The 15,818-nt window shown below is 41.6% G+C and overlaps 1 protein-coding gene across 1 annotated transcript in view; it reads right to left on the bottom strand.

Annotated features, from left to right (window-relative positions):
• LOC146557310 (exosomal polycystin-1-interacting protein-like) overlaps window positions 1-12,693 on the bottom strand; it is a 25,648-nt gene extending 12,955 nt beyond the window's left edge. Inside the window, exons 1-2 of the mRNA XM_085249633.1 lie at window positions 12,103-12,693; window positions 1,360-1,818 (exon numbers count right to left, since the gene is read on the bottom strand). The gene's annotated coding sequence lies outside the window, so the exon portion shown is untranslated. The remainder of the gene's footprint in view (window positions 1-1,359; window positions 1,819-12,102) is intronic.
• Between the last annotated feature and the right edge of the window lie 3,125 nt (window positions 12,694-15,818).

The raw sequence follows: 15,818 nt of genomic DNA, 5'->3' as shown, positions 1-15,818 counted from the left end.
GCAGGTCATTGCTAGAGAAAAGTCTGAATGCACGAGCGGTGCATCTCTAGTTTGGAAGCGTTGGGGCTGCATGTGTTTAGAAAGGCTCAGAGATCCAGACGTAGACCCAGAAAGCTTACATCCAGCAGCAGAATGATTTTTCTCTCATACCAATATAAGCAGATGTTTGAGGGGAAATTTGGGGGAAATTGTCGAGCAGCCTGAGGCGTATCGGGTTAATCTGCACTTCCATCTCTAAGACCAGCTGAGTAAAGAGAAATGACTGAAGCTGTGAGGCTCTCAGCGTCTCCCTTCTTCGTGGTTACAAGTGGTGTTTCAGTGCTGATGAAGAGCTTCCTGTGTGTGGAGCGTGTTTACGCGTCACTGACCTCCATCAGCCGTTCACTGGAGGTTTAAATCTGTGCTGCTGCAGACGCCCCCTGCCCCATACTTTTCCCCACATTGAGACTGTGGTCTCTTTATTTTTAAGTAGACGGCAGGCTGTGAAACTAAAGTCCAGACTCTTATACCTGGGCACCATCCATCTATCCATCCAGACGACCTCTCACAGGGTCAAACATCCGATCTGACAGTGAGATTATTTAAGAAGAGTGCATATATGGACTTTACCTCAAAGAAACCTCTACAATCTTTCCATCTTCAAGTTACTTTAAATGACTAATAGATTTTTATCATTAAGAGTTCTTGTATCCACTTGTGAGAGACTTCCTTGGAATATGAAGATATCCGCTGCATCTGTGTGAAGAAGTGTTTCTCTGTGTCTGTGGAACCTGAAGGTCTCAGATCCTCTTCAAAGTGTGCTGAAGCTTTAAAATGAGCACATATAGAGGCTGGACATTCACAGCAGTGAATCTCTCTGAGCCGCTCTCCTGGCCAGGCTCTAACAGCGCACACGTAAAAAGTCAGTAAAATGTGGGCTGTCCACAGACTCAAGCGCGGAGCGTGAAACTGCGCTGGCTTCACAACACGTTACCGTCAGAGGATCAGCCCTCTGGCTGCTGCAGGAGCTCCTGATTGTTAAAAGATGGAAGAAATGAATTCAGAGTTCAAATGAAGCCAGTGAGCTCAGGGTTTACTTTGATGCTGAAGCTCCTGGACGCGATGACCCGACGAGGTCAGAACATGCGGTGAGTCTGTGGGTTTAGCTGTGAGCGGCCATCAGGACAGACGGATGATGACTCAGCTTTCTGCTGGTTTCTCTGTGATCTCAGCAGCGTCTGCTTCTCATTACTGACCTGACCGATCCTCTGGAACCACCATCGCAGCTCCAATCACACACACTCATTCACAGACATCAGTGTGTGTGTGTGTGTGTGTGTGTGTGTGTGTGTGTGTGTGTGTGTGTGTGTGTGCACTCACATGTGCGGCTCACAGCGGGTTCAGGTGGCACGGAGCTCTGGGCTGATCGTCCTGCTTCCTGCGGCGGTGAGAGCAGCAGCAGCGTCCACGTCTGTCTGCAGGCTGGCAGGAAACACTCATCCCTCTGCCTGCGAGCAGGGGGGGAGGGAGAGGAGGCCGGGATGGAGGCAGAGCCGGGGCTGAGAGGAGGAAGGAGGTGAGGGAGGCCTACTCTCTGCACACTGTGTGGAAACTTTCCTCATCAGATGGAAGAGCGTGGCCAGCTCCCTGTCCATGTTCTCTGCCCGCTTCTGCATCTGCGCCTCCTCCTCAGCCTCACTCTCCTCCCCTTGTGGACCCGCCTCCTGCGTCTTCTCCATCAAACATTTAAGAATGCAGCCATCTCGTGGCTCCTCAGGCCATTACAGGGGAAACAGGGCAGAAGCATTCAGCAGAAGCCTCGCTGTGTGCTCGTTCAGGCTGCAGGACATGAAAAGACTCAGATATCAGCTGAGCATCTGAAGGTGCAACAATACTAAGTTTAACTTCCACCAGCTTCTTTTTAAAATTCTCCTCCAGACGTGTCCTCCAGAGGCTCGTTGACTCGCTGCACCATCTTGTGGAATAAACTGGTATTACACACAAGTGCCAGATTTGTTTCTGGACATGAAGTCATCGTTTTTATGTGTTTTAGCAGCTTTATATCGTTTAGTTTTGAAACATATGTTATGAGTTTAGCAATTCTTGCTTCTGGTCTCATATATGTTGAGTCCAGCTTTACCACTCAAACTCACATGACCGATTAAAGATGCCACAGCAACAAAATGCTGCCACACTGAGTCTCCATGTCAGCATGTGTAGACTAACTAACCCTTACGCCCCTAAACCAGAATTATGATAAAGAAAAAAATATGTATTGCCTCCATTTTTAGGTAAGGAGTTGTAACTTTGCTATTTGCAAAATTTGTGCTGTTAAAATGTTGTTTTGTTTTCAATTTTCTTAATACAGTTAAAATGAAAAAATAACAGTAAATTCAGACCTGTGACGTTGTGCTCAAAGAATGACACTAAACAAGGCGAGGAAACCGCTTTTAAAGGTGAAATGCAAAATCAGAAGTAGTCAAAAACAGCCGATTATACCCGGGACCTCAGAGGGTTTGAAGGGAGTCATACTGCACCCACTCCAGCAGCACCTCAACTATGGGGCGCCGTTTGTAAAGTGAAACATGCTGAAATTAACGGCAACATTTTTCCACATTTAGCTCAAAACAAGTCCTTTTTTACAACATTTAGTAAAATATTTGTAACTTCTCATAATTAAAACAGAATTTTAAATGTAAAATCTAAATATTATATTTAAATCTAAATGTTAAACGTTAAACCTAAATGTTTAGGCTAATATGCAAATGTCTTGTACGGATCAACGGAAATACCAAAATAAAAGCTTCCCGAAAACCTCCGGTGCAAAAGTGTGCCGGTGTTGTGCCAGAAACTGATTGCTGTCTGCGGGAGCGCGCGCAGCTGCTTAAAGCTGCAGCGCCCGGATTACTTGCGTTGCCAGCTACTTCCATGCAACTGATATAACGGGCGGGGGGGCAAACAAACACATTTATGCCTTTGTTATTAGGCAAAGGCGGATGTCATTCAGAAGGGTCATATGTCAAATATTACATCTCAAACAGTCCCTTAGAACTGCTGGATAACCTGTAAAGGAACATTAACATTGATAATATGACATTTTCAGCCTGCCAAAAAGTGATTGTGGCCTATATCTTGTTAATGAAATACTATTTCTGCTTCAAACTTGCTGCATGTCTTTCTGAAGGGTCCTATGTGACATATTATATCTCAAACAGTCCCTTAGAACTGCTGAATAACCATTAAGGGAACGATAAAACTGATAATATGCAATTTCCAACCTGCCAAAAAGTGATTGCCGCCTATATCTTGTCACTGAAACAATATTTCTGCATCAAACTTGTTGGGTGTCATCCAAAAGGGTTACATGTGACATATTATATCTCAAACACTCTCCAAGAACTGCTGAAAAACTTTTAAAATAACATTAATACCGATAATATCTCATTTTCAGCCTGCCAAAAAGTGATTGTGGCCTATATCTTGTTAATGAAATACTATTTCTGCTTCAAACTTGCTGCATGTCTTTCTGAAGGGTCCTATGTGACATATTATATCTCAAACAGTCCCTTAGAACTGCTGAATAACCATTAAGGGAACGATAAAACTGATAATATGCAATTTCCAACCTGCCAAAAAGTGATTGCCGCCTATATCTTGTCACTGAAACAATATTTCTGCATCAAACTTGTTGGGTATCATCCAAAAGGGTTACATGTGACACATTATATCTCAAACAGTCTCTAAGGACTGTTGAATAACTATTAAAGGACCATTAATACCCATAATATGCCATTTTCGACCTGCCAAAAAGTGATTGCCGCCTATAACTTGTCACTGAGATACTATTTCTGCTTCAAACGTGTTGGGTATCATCCAAAAGGATGATATGTGGCACATCATATCCCAACCAGTCTCTAAGAAATGCTGAATAACCTTTAAAGGGTCATTAATACCCATAATATGCCATTTTCAGTCTGCCAAAAAGTGATTGCCACCTATATCTTGTCACTGAAACAATGTTTCTGCTTCAAAATTGTTGGATATCATCCAGAAGGGTTACATGTGACATATTATATCCCACACACTCTCCAAGAACTGCTGAATAACTTTTAAAGGAACATTAACATTGATAATATGCCATTTTCAAGCTGCCAAAAAGTGATTGTGGACTATATCTTGTCACTGAAACAATATTTCTGCATCAAACTTGTTGGGTATCATCCAAAAGGGTTACATGTGACACATTATATCTCAAACAGTCTCTAAGGACTGTTGAATAACTATTAAAGGACCATTAATACCCATAATATGCCATTTTCAACCTGCCAAAAAGTGATTGTGGCCTATATCTTGTTAATGAAATACTATTTCTGCTTCAAACTTGCTGCATGTCTTTCTGAAGGGTCCTATGTGACATATTATATCTCAAACAGTCCCGTAGAACTGCTGAATAACCATTAAGGGAACGATAAAACTGATAATATGCAATTTCCAACCTGCCAAAAAGTGATTGTGGACTATAATCAATCAATCAAAGCTTTATTCGTCACATGCAGGTTGCCCTGCAGTGAAATGGGACCCCCCCCCCCCCCCCCGACCTTACACATATAGCACAAACAGTACATGGGGATACAGGTCGGAGATTGGTAGAATCAGAGAAAACATTGAAATGTACACTACAATGGGGAAAGTACAAGAGGAAAAAAGAGACCCCTACTCATACTGTGCTTCCATGGTAGGACAGCATGAGAACAGGAAACAAAAAACTCCTTTGCACAAAAAAGCACATAAATGTCCACAGCACAACATTGTGAAGACATGACAAGCCACAGGGGTGGGTGGGGGGTGAGGAGTAATCCGAAGCAAACACAGCAGCCGCCCTGCACAGCGCTATCATTCCAGCGCGGGCTCAGACCCGCCGTGTTCCCTCGCAGGAAACAAGCATCGAAGGCGTTGGAAAGGGAGGGGGGATGAGTGAGTGCCTATCAGTGTAAGTGTATGTGTGTGCGTGTCCATAGTTCAGCGGAGACAGTGTCCTTCACCCTATCAGGCTAAGTAAACAGTCCTCCAGCCAATCCAGGTGTCCTTGCATGGGATGGGAAGAATAGCTGTAACACAGTCGTTATCAGGGAGTGATTGTTTGGCTCCAGCCTTGGGCCTGCAGCTGGCGCCGTTATGGGGGTCCGCAATGTTCATGTTGATTTTGTTAATTTTCATGCGAGCAGCCCAGGAGAATTTTTCAGGCTGCTCTTTAACACTCTGATGCTGGCCTCTCGATCTCCCGTTGGAGAGTCGCGAGCCTCCCTATGATGGTATCAAACTTCTGTTCCATGGTGTTGTCATTCTTTTGATTCTGAGACCTCACAACTGCAGTGATCCGTTCCGCGATGTTTTCCAACTGTCGCTCAAGGGTCTCATTTTGAGCAGGCCTCTCTCTGATGTTTCCCCTCATACGCTCAATGTTGTTGCTTTGAGCCTTCACAGCAGCTGCAAGCGTCTCCAAGGTATGACCATATTACGTTCGTTGTGAGAGGTTGCGCCTCGTTCCATTTCGATTCCAGCGGGCAGCCTTGGGGGGGTTTGAACAGCCGGTTCCACTCTCTTATTTCTCCGATAAACCAGGGCTAAGCCAACTCCGATCAGCAAGAACCCTGTTATCATGGTTCCGAATAGATAGATATCTTCAGCGTCCTCGATCGACAGTCCCGCCAGGCACATGATCCTCCAGTTCTGCCACCCGTCCATCGTGTATCCGGCAGGGAAAGTCCCTCCAGGGCACTCAGGCTCTCCCGAGCCCAGACTTCTCGTTGAGAAAAGGGAGTCAATAGCGTTCAGAGACCAGTTGATCAAATCCATAATTCTCTTTTAGGTTTAGAGAACGACAGTGGGAGGCTATTCCAGGGAAAGTCACTTGTCACTGAAACAATGTTTCCGCTTCAAAATTGTTGGGTATCATCCAGAAGGGTTACATGTGACATATTATATCCGAAACACTCTCCAAGAACTGCTGAATAACTTTTAAAAGAACATTAATACCGATAATATGCCATTTTCAGCCTGCCAAAAAGTGATTGTGGCCTATATCTTGTCACTGAAAAAGTATTTCTGCATCAAACTTGTTGGGTATCATCCAAAAGGATCATATGTGGCACATCATATCCCAAACAGTCTGTAGGAAATCCTTAATAACCTTTAAGGGAACAATAGAACTGATAATATGCAATTTCCAACCTGCCAAAAGGTGATTGCTGCCTATATCTTGTCACTGAAACAATATTTCTGCTTCAGACTTGCTGGAAGTCATTCAGATGGGTCATATGTCAAATATTATATCTCCACCAGTCCCTTAGAACTGCTGAATAACTTTTAAAGGGACAATAATACCCATAATATGCCATTTTCAGCCTGCCAAAAAGTGATTGTGGACCATAACTTGTCACTGAAACAATATTTCTACTTCAAACTTGACTGATGTCATTCAGAAGGATAATATGTGACACATTCTGCTGAAAATTTAAATAAAGCCTTTATTGGACAGCGCATAAAATGTCAAATTTCAAATATAAAACCAAATATAACACCAAATGGAAACAGCTGGGAGGAGATCTGCATAAATAAATTAGGAACAATAAGTAATAGGAAAGAGAAAACAAAAGGTAAAAAAATGTCATTCCAATACGGCACTTATTAATTTAAACAAAAAACAAAAAACAATAACAATAACATCCAATTAAAGAAGAAACCACCAATTTAAATAAACTAACAAATATACCAGAAACAGGGGGTATAGTGGAAGCTGAACACCAGTAAACCATGAAACAACATATATATTAATTCTTTTCCCACAGTAACTATAATGCTAACATGTTAGGAAACAGGAAATAATTGAATAATCCTACAAACTAATTCAAATCAAAGCTGAATTTTAATGTTGTTAACAATACATAAGCACACACAGCAACACAAACATAAATGAATGAATGAATAAATCAATAAATAAACAACGAATTAATATTATTGGAGACAACGATACAAAACACACATTTCAAAGCCTTAGAAAAATTGCCAGAGAACCTAACTGTCTGACCAGCATGCTCACAGACAAATTTGTTTTCTGTGCTCTTGCGGGGCTTCTTTGCACAGCCCCTGTGGTACCACCGTGAGCAAATGTCACAGCCAATCTGAATTAGACAAAACAAGGAAACACAAGTATTATGTTAATAGTGGTATACAAAGAAGTATTTAAATAACAATTTTGCAAAATACGCAGATCATAAAGCAGTCCACCATTCATTACAACTACAATAATTCAGATGATGTATTCACATAGTTTGTAACATTTTTAAAATTATATTTTTGTTTCGTGATTTTTTTATCATGTTTTTAGACTGAATGGGCTATGGACATGTAAAACATAAGCATTTACCCAATCGGTGTCACCATCGTGGTTCCCACAATAGTGGCATAGGTCAGTCAGGTCATCTTCAACAACAAGAAGCAATTACTTTAATTTTAATAATAATGAAATCTGTTTGCATGACTACATAATAAGATTATAGCAATAAAAGAACAATGTTAAAAACACGTTCAATAAAACAATTTGTAGTTTACTATTTAATTTATATTTGTAATGATACCTGTATTCTCAAGAAGACATATTGCAATCTGTTGTCTCAGACTTGCAATACTTGAAGCAGAGTTCTCAAACTCTACTGGAACATCTTTTAAGATGCACTCTGCAAACTGTGAATAAAATATATAACAATGCAGTCATTATTTGAAGTAACATTTGCTATTCCAAAAATTGGAATCATATTTATTTTTAGAAAATCATAGTAAGTGCTTGTGTTGAACAAGAAAGAGGACACAAATGGAGACACTGGAAGAGACAGAGCAGAGACTAGAACCAAAAGCAAGTGATTTTATTAAGGCAGGTAAACATGACAAAACTCAAGCAAAGATGGAACAGGAGAAACAACTAAAGTTGGAAAATAATTATGAAAACTGTTATGAAACTATGCTAAATATAAACCAATTTAGACAACTATCACAGCTCCTTCCTGAAACATCCTTGCTGCAGGAAGGAGTGCTTTCGCAGATCTTTCATCCCAACAGCAGTTAAACTCTATAACTCCTCAATGACGATGTCATAATTCACTGGACTTTGTGGTCATCCATGGTCAAAATTAATGCAAAATGCACCTTCTCTGTTTATGGAGGTGTGCAGGTATATATGTATGTATACATATGTATATTTATTGTCTACGTGTGTGTTCATGTACATGTCTATACGTATAGATATCTATTACTTCACAGGAACAGTAATGGTAGAATAGTTATGTTAAGCTATATAGTTTATGTCTTGGATATTTCCACAAGCACATCCATAAGCACATACTTTGTATGCTACCGTTGTATAAAGTGTATTTCATATTTGTTTGTATTTATTGTTATTTTTGTATTTTCCTTCTGATACCTACCTACTTGATCTGAGGTAACACAAAAATTTCACCATTGTGTGATCAATAAAGTCTTATCCTATCCTATCCTATCCTATCCTATCTTATGTTATCTTATCTATGATGACTACAATGAGTATTGTGATGAGACGTGAAGGTAAAATACACAGATGACTTGACAGCAAAACAAAGGAAGAAAAAGGTCTGAGATACAGACAGGAGGTGATCATGGACATTGGAAACATATAGGGAAACAGCTTAATGAAATGAAAATTATGACATCACAGTAGAAGAGTAAAATTAAGCACTAAGAAGAAAGAAGCACAGGACTGTCAAAGTAAAACAGCAAGTATAACAAATTACAGACATGACACGAACCAACAAGGGAGGCTTGACAACAAGAAACACACAGACAAGAAATACATGTCATACTAACTAAATGACAAGAACTGGCTTACACAATGGCCTATAGATGATAACATTAATAATGGATTGGATTTATATAGCACTTTTCAAGGCACCCAAAGCGCTTTACAATGCCACTATTCATTCACTCTCACATTCACACACTGGTGGAGGCAGCTACGGTTGTAGCCACAGCTGCCCTGGGGCAGACTGACAGAAGCGAGGCTGCCATATCGCGCCATCGGCCCCTCACCAGTAGGCGGTAGAGTAAAGTGTCTTGCCCAAGGACACAACGACCAGAACAGAGAGCCCGGGGAACGAACCGGCGACCTTCCGGTTACAGATGCACTTCCGAACCCCCTGAGCCACGGTCGCCCACAGGAACATTAATGGGTATTAATGTTCCTGTAAAAGTTATTCAGCAGTCCTTAGAGACTGTTTGAGATATAATATTTGACATATGACCCATCTGAATGACATCCGCCTAGTTTGAAGCAGAAATATTGTTTCAGTCACAAGTTATAGTCCACAATCACTTTTTGGCAGCTTGAAAATGGCATATTATCAATGTTAATGTTCCTGTAAAAGTTATTCAGCAGTCCTTAGAGACTGTTTGAGATATAATGTGTCACATGTAACCCTTTTGGATGATACCTAACAAGTTTGATGCAGAAATATTGTTTCAGTGACAAGATATAGGCGGCAATCACTTTTTGGCAGGTTGGAAATTGCATATTATCAGTTTTATCGTTCCCTTAATGGTTATTCAGCAGTTCTAAGGGACTGTTTGAGATATAATATGTCACATAGGACCCTTCAGAAAGACATGCAGCAAGTTTGAAGCAGAAATAGTATTTCATTAACAAGATATAGGCCACAATCACTTTTTGGCAGGTTGAAAATGAGATATTATCGGTATTAATGTTATTTTAAAAGTTTTTCAGCAGTTCTTGGAGAATGTTTGAGATATAATATGTCACATAGGACCCTTCTGAATGACATGCAGCAAGTTTGAAGCAGAAACATTGTTTCAGTGACAAGATATAGGCCACAATCACTTTTTGGCAGGCTGAAAATGGCATATTATCAATGTTAATGTTCCTTTACAGGTTATCCAGCAGTTCTAAGGGACTGTTTGAGATGTAATATTTGACATATGACCCTTCTGAATGACATCCGCCAAGTTTGAAGCAGAAATATCAGTGACGAGTTATAGGCCACAATCACTTTTTGGTAGCGCTAAAATGCCATGTTCTCAGTCGTTATTCTGAACAAACAAGAAAGAGTCATGGTGAGACTGGCACAATAGGTCTTTATTGTTTTAACTACTATTCGACAGTCTTATAACAAATATGAACAACGAGAGTAGACATACTAAACCTGTAGGCATTAATTATTCCATCCTGATGCGTGTAGTCATTCGTGACTGCGCTACACACTGAAAGCAATGTTCTGAAAAGCGTCATAATTCAGTTACAAGAAACGTTGAAGTTCCATAAATGCATACCTTTGCCTAATAACAAAGGCATAAATGTGTTTGTTTGCCCCCCCGCCCGTTATATCAGTTGCATGGAAGTAGCTGGCAACGCAAGTAATCCGGGCGCTGCAGCTTTAAGCAGCTGCGCGCGCTCCCGCAGACGGCAATCAGTTTCTGGCACAACACCGTCACACTTTTGCACCGGAGGTTTTCGGGAAGCTTTTATTTTGGTATTTCCGTTGATCCGTACAAGACATTTGCATATTAGCCTAAACATTTAGGTTTAACATTTAACATTTAGATTTAAATATAATATTTAGATTTTACATTTAACATCTGATGAAAAGTTACAAATATTTTACTAAATGTTGTAAAAAATTACTCGAAAAAATATGTTTTTGTAAGGCTTTGAGCTAAATGTGGAAAAATGTTGCCGTTAATTTCAGCATGTTTCACTTTACAAACTGCTCCCCATACTCAACTGCTCCTCAAGTGACCTTGGTTAACTTCACCTTCATTCCCTTATGAGACAAACCCACGACTAACATGTTGTGGTTACTTTTTGCGGTTTATATGTGTTTTTTTTTAATTCACAATAACAGGGAAAAGGGAGGAAAAGTCGTCTACGGGTTCATGTTCATGCGTACAATACGCTGAGGTGACACAGCTTTACATCACTGCAGTACTTTTACAGCAGCAGGATCGTAGAGTTGTTTTCTCTGTTGTTGTGTTATGATGGATGGACGTCTCAGTGCACACTCAGTAAAGCAATGTTTTAACCAGAATCAGCACTTGATCGTTCTATACCTGCGATGTGTTAGTCTCCTGATGTCAGCCGTGAGTCTGCTGACACATCAGGGAATCCATCCTACCTGACAAACCATCCTACCCGTTATTTCTGCGCATACGCACAACACGAAATTCAGTGCCATATCATCCTACCTTTGTTTATAAGAGCTAGAAACATACTCTGACGGGTAAAATTCAGTGCCAAACCATGCTACCTTTGTGAATGTGACCTACAAACATACTTTCACGGGTAAAATGAAGTGGCCAACCGTCCTGGCTTTATGAATATGAGCTACAAGCATACTCTGATGGGCACAGTTACGTGGCAAACCGTCATACCTACTTAAATTGGTGCTGAAATTACTCTGTGACAGCAGAAATGTGAATAAACTACTTATGGTAGGACGTTTTGCCAAAAGTAGGATGGTTTGTCAGAACACCGGCGCCATCAGGGCAATCACAAAGCGTGCAGTGTGTATCTGCTGCGCCGCGGCCACGTTCCTCAATGAAAGCAACAGTTCCTCAGCATCAAGGAGAACCAAAACTGTCTCAACCCACTCGTTTGAGGGGAACAAACCAGCACTCCAATACTGAGTAAAACACTAAGAAAAGAGCAGGAGCGGCTGACACTGGCTGCATGCCGGTGACTGGAAAATGTAACCAAGATATTGGATTTATACTTTTTTAACATTTGATATCAACTGTATGTTTTCCTAATATTAATTGTAAATTAAAGCTCTAAAGCTGTGTCATTCAGCCCTCTCACAGCTTCCCCAAAAACTCCCGACTGCTGGGAAATTCGTTCCTATTTAGTTTTATATTTTTCAATAGTTTAAATAAAAACAAAAGAAATGAAATGTGCAGCTCACTTCTGCAGCAGCAGATCGCTGCTCCGAGCAGCAGAAGGATAAAGACGACAGATACAGGATCACATTACAGGAAGGCCACAAATTCGAGCTTTGAGGAAAAAAGAGGTGTTAGTAAAGGTCTCACCTGTCAGTGACTGCTGTCAGGACGAGCACGGCTCCGTGCCGTCAGTTCTCATAGATTCTGTGATGAGTCAGAGCAGGTCGCCAAGTCCAGCTTCTTGTTTGACTGATTGTACTCATGTTTTGGAACTTTTTCTTGAATATTGCTGCACAGTTTTGTGACGTCATCGGCTATTTCCTGGTCCAAACTCAAACATACACAGCAGCATGGCTGAAAGTTAAAACCAGCCCAAATTCTTTCATCTCTAAGGCTGCGTTCACACTGCAGGTCTTAATGCTCAATTCCGATTTTTTGATCAAATCTGCTTTTTTTTGTCTGCTTGTTCACACTACAAATAAAATGTTCCCGTTTCTCCAACGTTGTCTTCCCAACAGTTTCACTAACATCTACACTGGATGGCCAGGAAGCGTTCACGATGTCTTCTCGGGCGCTTCTGTGCCTAAGCTTAAGGCTACGTTCACACTGCAGGCGAAAGCGCATCAAATCCGACTTTTTTGACCCTGTGCGATATCCCGGACGAGCCCCTTCACATAACAAGCTGTTAGCTTCAAGGAAACCTTCGGCAAGTCTAATTCCTTCTGGGTAATGAACATATGTTGTTTGCCAAACCCTATGCGACCCATATCCCATCATGGTGTGACAGTGTGAACGGCACAAATCCGACTTGGGTGCTGAATCCGATACATATCTGATGTTTTAGAAAGCGACTTCTGTTTGATGGTCATGTCGCATTAAATCCGTCTTTTATGTCACTGACACAAGACAGACGCCAACTATCAGCGCCAGAGAAGCGCCCAAGTTTTCACTGTCCCCAACAGACTAAATTAACTGATCCACGTGGCCAGTAATGTTGTGGGGATGGAGCTGGACGTTAGGGTGGTGTCTGAAAGGCAGATGTTGTCCAAGATAAGGACAATCATGGATAACACCTCCCACCCTCTCCATGACATGCTGGCTACTCACAGGAGCACGTTCAGTGAGAGACTGAGATTACCCACAATGCACCACTGACCGACACAGGAATCATTCCTGTCTGTGGCTCCCTGTACAGCTCCTCCATCTAACACACTGTGAACACTGCAACAGTTACAGCCTTTTTGCACACGCTTTTTTCTACTCTGGAATATTCTCATCAATTTTCTTGATATTTATTTATAATCCCCTCTGTTAATCCTTGATATTTATAACTGAGTGATCTGTATATATTAGTGCTGTTTCTTAAATGTGTAAAACCTGTAACATAATGTATTGTTTGGAGTTTAGTCTGTTACTGTTGCTGTTTTTACCATTTCTTCTTGGAGCAACTGTAACACACATTATTTCCTTAGGGATTAATAAAGTATTCTGACTCTGATTGTTTCAGGATGAGCTGCCATTATCCAATCACACATCTGCTTACCTGCATCTTTTGCTCGTTTCTCCTCCTCTTCTTTTCTCTTTTTTCTAAACTGAGCACCTGATGGCTTTGAACGTTTCTTGTCCATCTTGGTTTTAATTTTGCACTCCAGTATGAACTTAATTCACAGATTCACTTTGTCTCGGGTTTATTTCTGGGATTTCGCACAACCCAGGATTCAAATCATGAATACATGATGGGCTTGGATTTACAACATTATGAATGAAATGTGCTCTATTTGGAAGCAGCAATAAAGTTTACTTTGACTTCAGCAGCGAGCAGGCGCACCGAGGCCTCTGGCGCTCACCTTTCGCGTGTAGAATTTCGAAAAAACATCGGTGCTCGCTGCTGAAGTCAAAGTAAACTTTATTGTCATCTCCGCTACATACAGTCCAGCGTATAGAGAGACGACGAGGCTCCAGTTACAGCAGTGCAAGTAAACAAACAATAAATATTTAAGAGTAAAAGAGTAAAAGAATTAATATACACTTTAGGACTCGGGGTAAAGGATCAATAACAATTTGAAATGTTTAATTTACAGTTTGATGATTTAAAGTCACACACAACCCGTTGAAAGGGGAGGGGCCCTGCTGCTTCCAAATAGAGCACATTTCATTTATAATGTTGTAAATCCAAGCCCATCATGTATTCCTGGGTTGTGTGAAATCCCAGAAATACACCTTAGACTAATTGAATCTGTGAACTAAGGTGTAGGTCTGTTAGGTTATGTTGTGCTGATCCTCGGATTGGGGGATGGGTGTTCATACTGGAGTGCAAAATTAAAACCAGTGGAAGATGCACAAGAAACGTTCAAAGTCATCAGGTGCTCAGTTTAGAAAAAAGAGAAAAGAAGAGGAGGAGAAACGAGCAACAGATGCAGGTAAGCAGATGTGTGATTGGATAATGGCAGCTCATCCTGAAACAATCAGAGTCAGAATACTTTATTAATCCCTAAGGAAATAATGTGGGTCACAGTTGCTCCAAGAAGAAATGGTAAAAACAGCAACAGTAACAGACGAAACTCCAAACAATACATTATGTTACAGGTTTTAATATTAATGAATCATTGTCAGTTGTTGCTTTGTCCTGTTCTCATTGTGTGATGAATTATGATGGCTGTTTGGTAGCCGCTTGCATACTATGCACTCTCTCTCTTCATATGTGTGTGTGTGTACAACAGTTTTATGTTAATGTGCAATCCTTAATATGTTTTATATGTGTATGTGTGTGTGTGTGTGTGTGTGGGGGGGGGGGGGGGGGGGGCAGAGGGAGTGACCGCCACTGGGTACCAATGCCATCCCCAAAACGCGCTGCCATGATGTCTGGGCAGAATGAGTACGAGCAACTTTTTTTGCCGATGCCCGTGATGACGCCCCCCACCACGATGCCGCCGTGAGCAGTCGCCCATGTCGCCCATATCAAAAACCGCTACTAGGCTGGAGGCATTTTACTCAACAGTCGATCCACATGTGACCCACACATTAGCTTGTAAGTGTTTTGCGAGTGTCTTTTGCGAAAGCCTCAGGATATGTCCGCTGCATGGCGGTAAGCCTCCGAATCTCCAGCTGAACCAGCTGCAGTGCTGCTGTAGCTGAAAGGGCAATCTGCCATATGACGGTGATTAAACGCGTCGCCACAAGGTGTCGCTGCTGGGCTTCCCAACACACGGAATGGACCGATAACACCTGAGGAGCTTCCTGAGTATGCCCAGTTCTTCTTTTCTTCAGAAAGCAGCATGACAGTTTATTATCACGATTATTTTTGCTTTGAGGTAAAATCACGAGCACCAAAGTGTCCCCTCTGATGTTTGCTGTAACAGTTCAGGTCACAGCGAGGTGTGGACACACAGGTTTGTGGAAGTCATAGCAGACGGGAAGCAGCCTTTTTATTTCTGTCGATGATGATAATAATGGCAGCTATAAACTGCAACTGCTCAGCACCTGAAACACTCTCCGGTTAAACTGATGATCAGATTTTATGAATGCATGACACCGAGGTTATGACGTCAGCAGAGTAATGGTAAATGGCCTGTATTTGTAGGAGGCTTTACTAGTCCCCAAGGACCCCACAGCGCTTTACATATCCAATCAGCCACCCATTCACACACTGGTGATGGTAAGCTACATACTACCAGCCCAAGGACACAACGACCGAGACTGTTCACGCCGGGGCTCGAACCGGGAACCTTCCGATTACAAGGCGCCCTCTCAACTCTTGAGCCACGATCGTTGAAAGGTTTTTATCACCAGAAAGGAAGCAATGCAGAAGCAGAAAACGTGCACGTGCGCGTGGCTGAGAGTGAGAAGGGGGAAGTCGAGGTTGT

The sequence above is a fragment of the Mchenga conophoros genome, linkage group LG16, assembly GCF_057382185.1.
Source record: "Mchenga conophoros isolate Kocher_MC1m ecotype Shallow Benthic linkage group LG16, M_conophoros_male_GT1.1, whole genome shotgun sequence".
Classification (NCBI taxonomy): Eukaryota; Metazoa; Chordata; class Actinopteri; order Cichliformes; family Cichlidae; genus Mchenga; species Mchenga conophoros.
The sequence above is the reverse complement of the archived record's forward strand: the minus strand, read 5'-3'. Positions and strand labels throughout refer to the sequence as shown.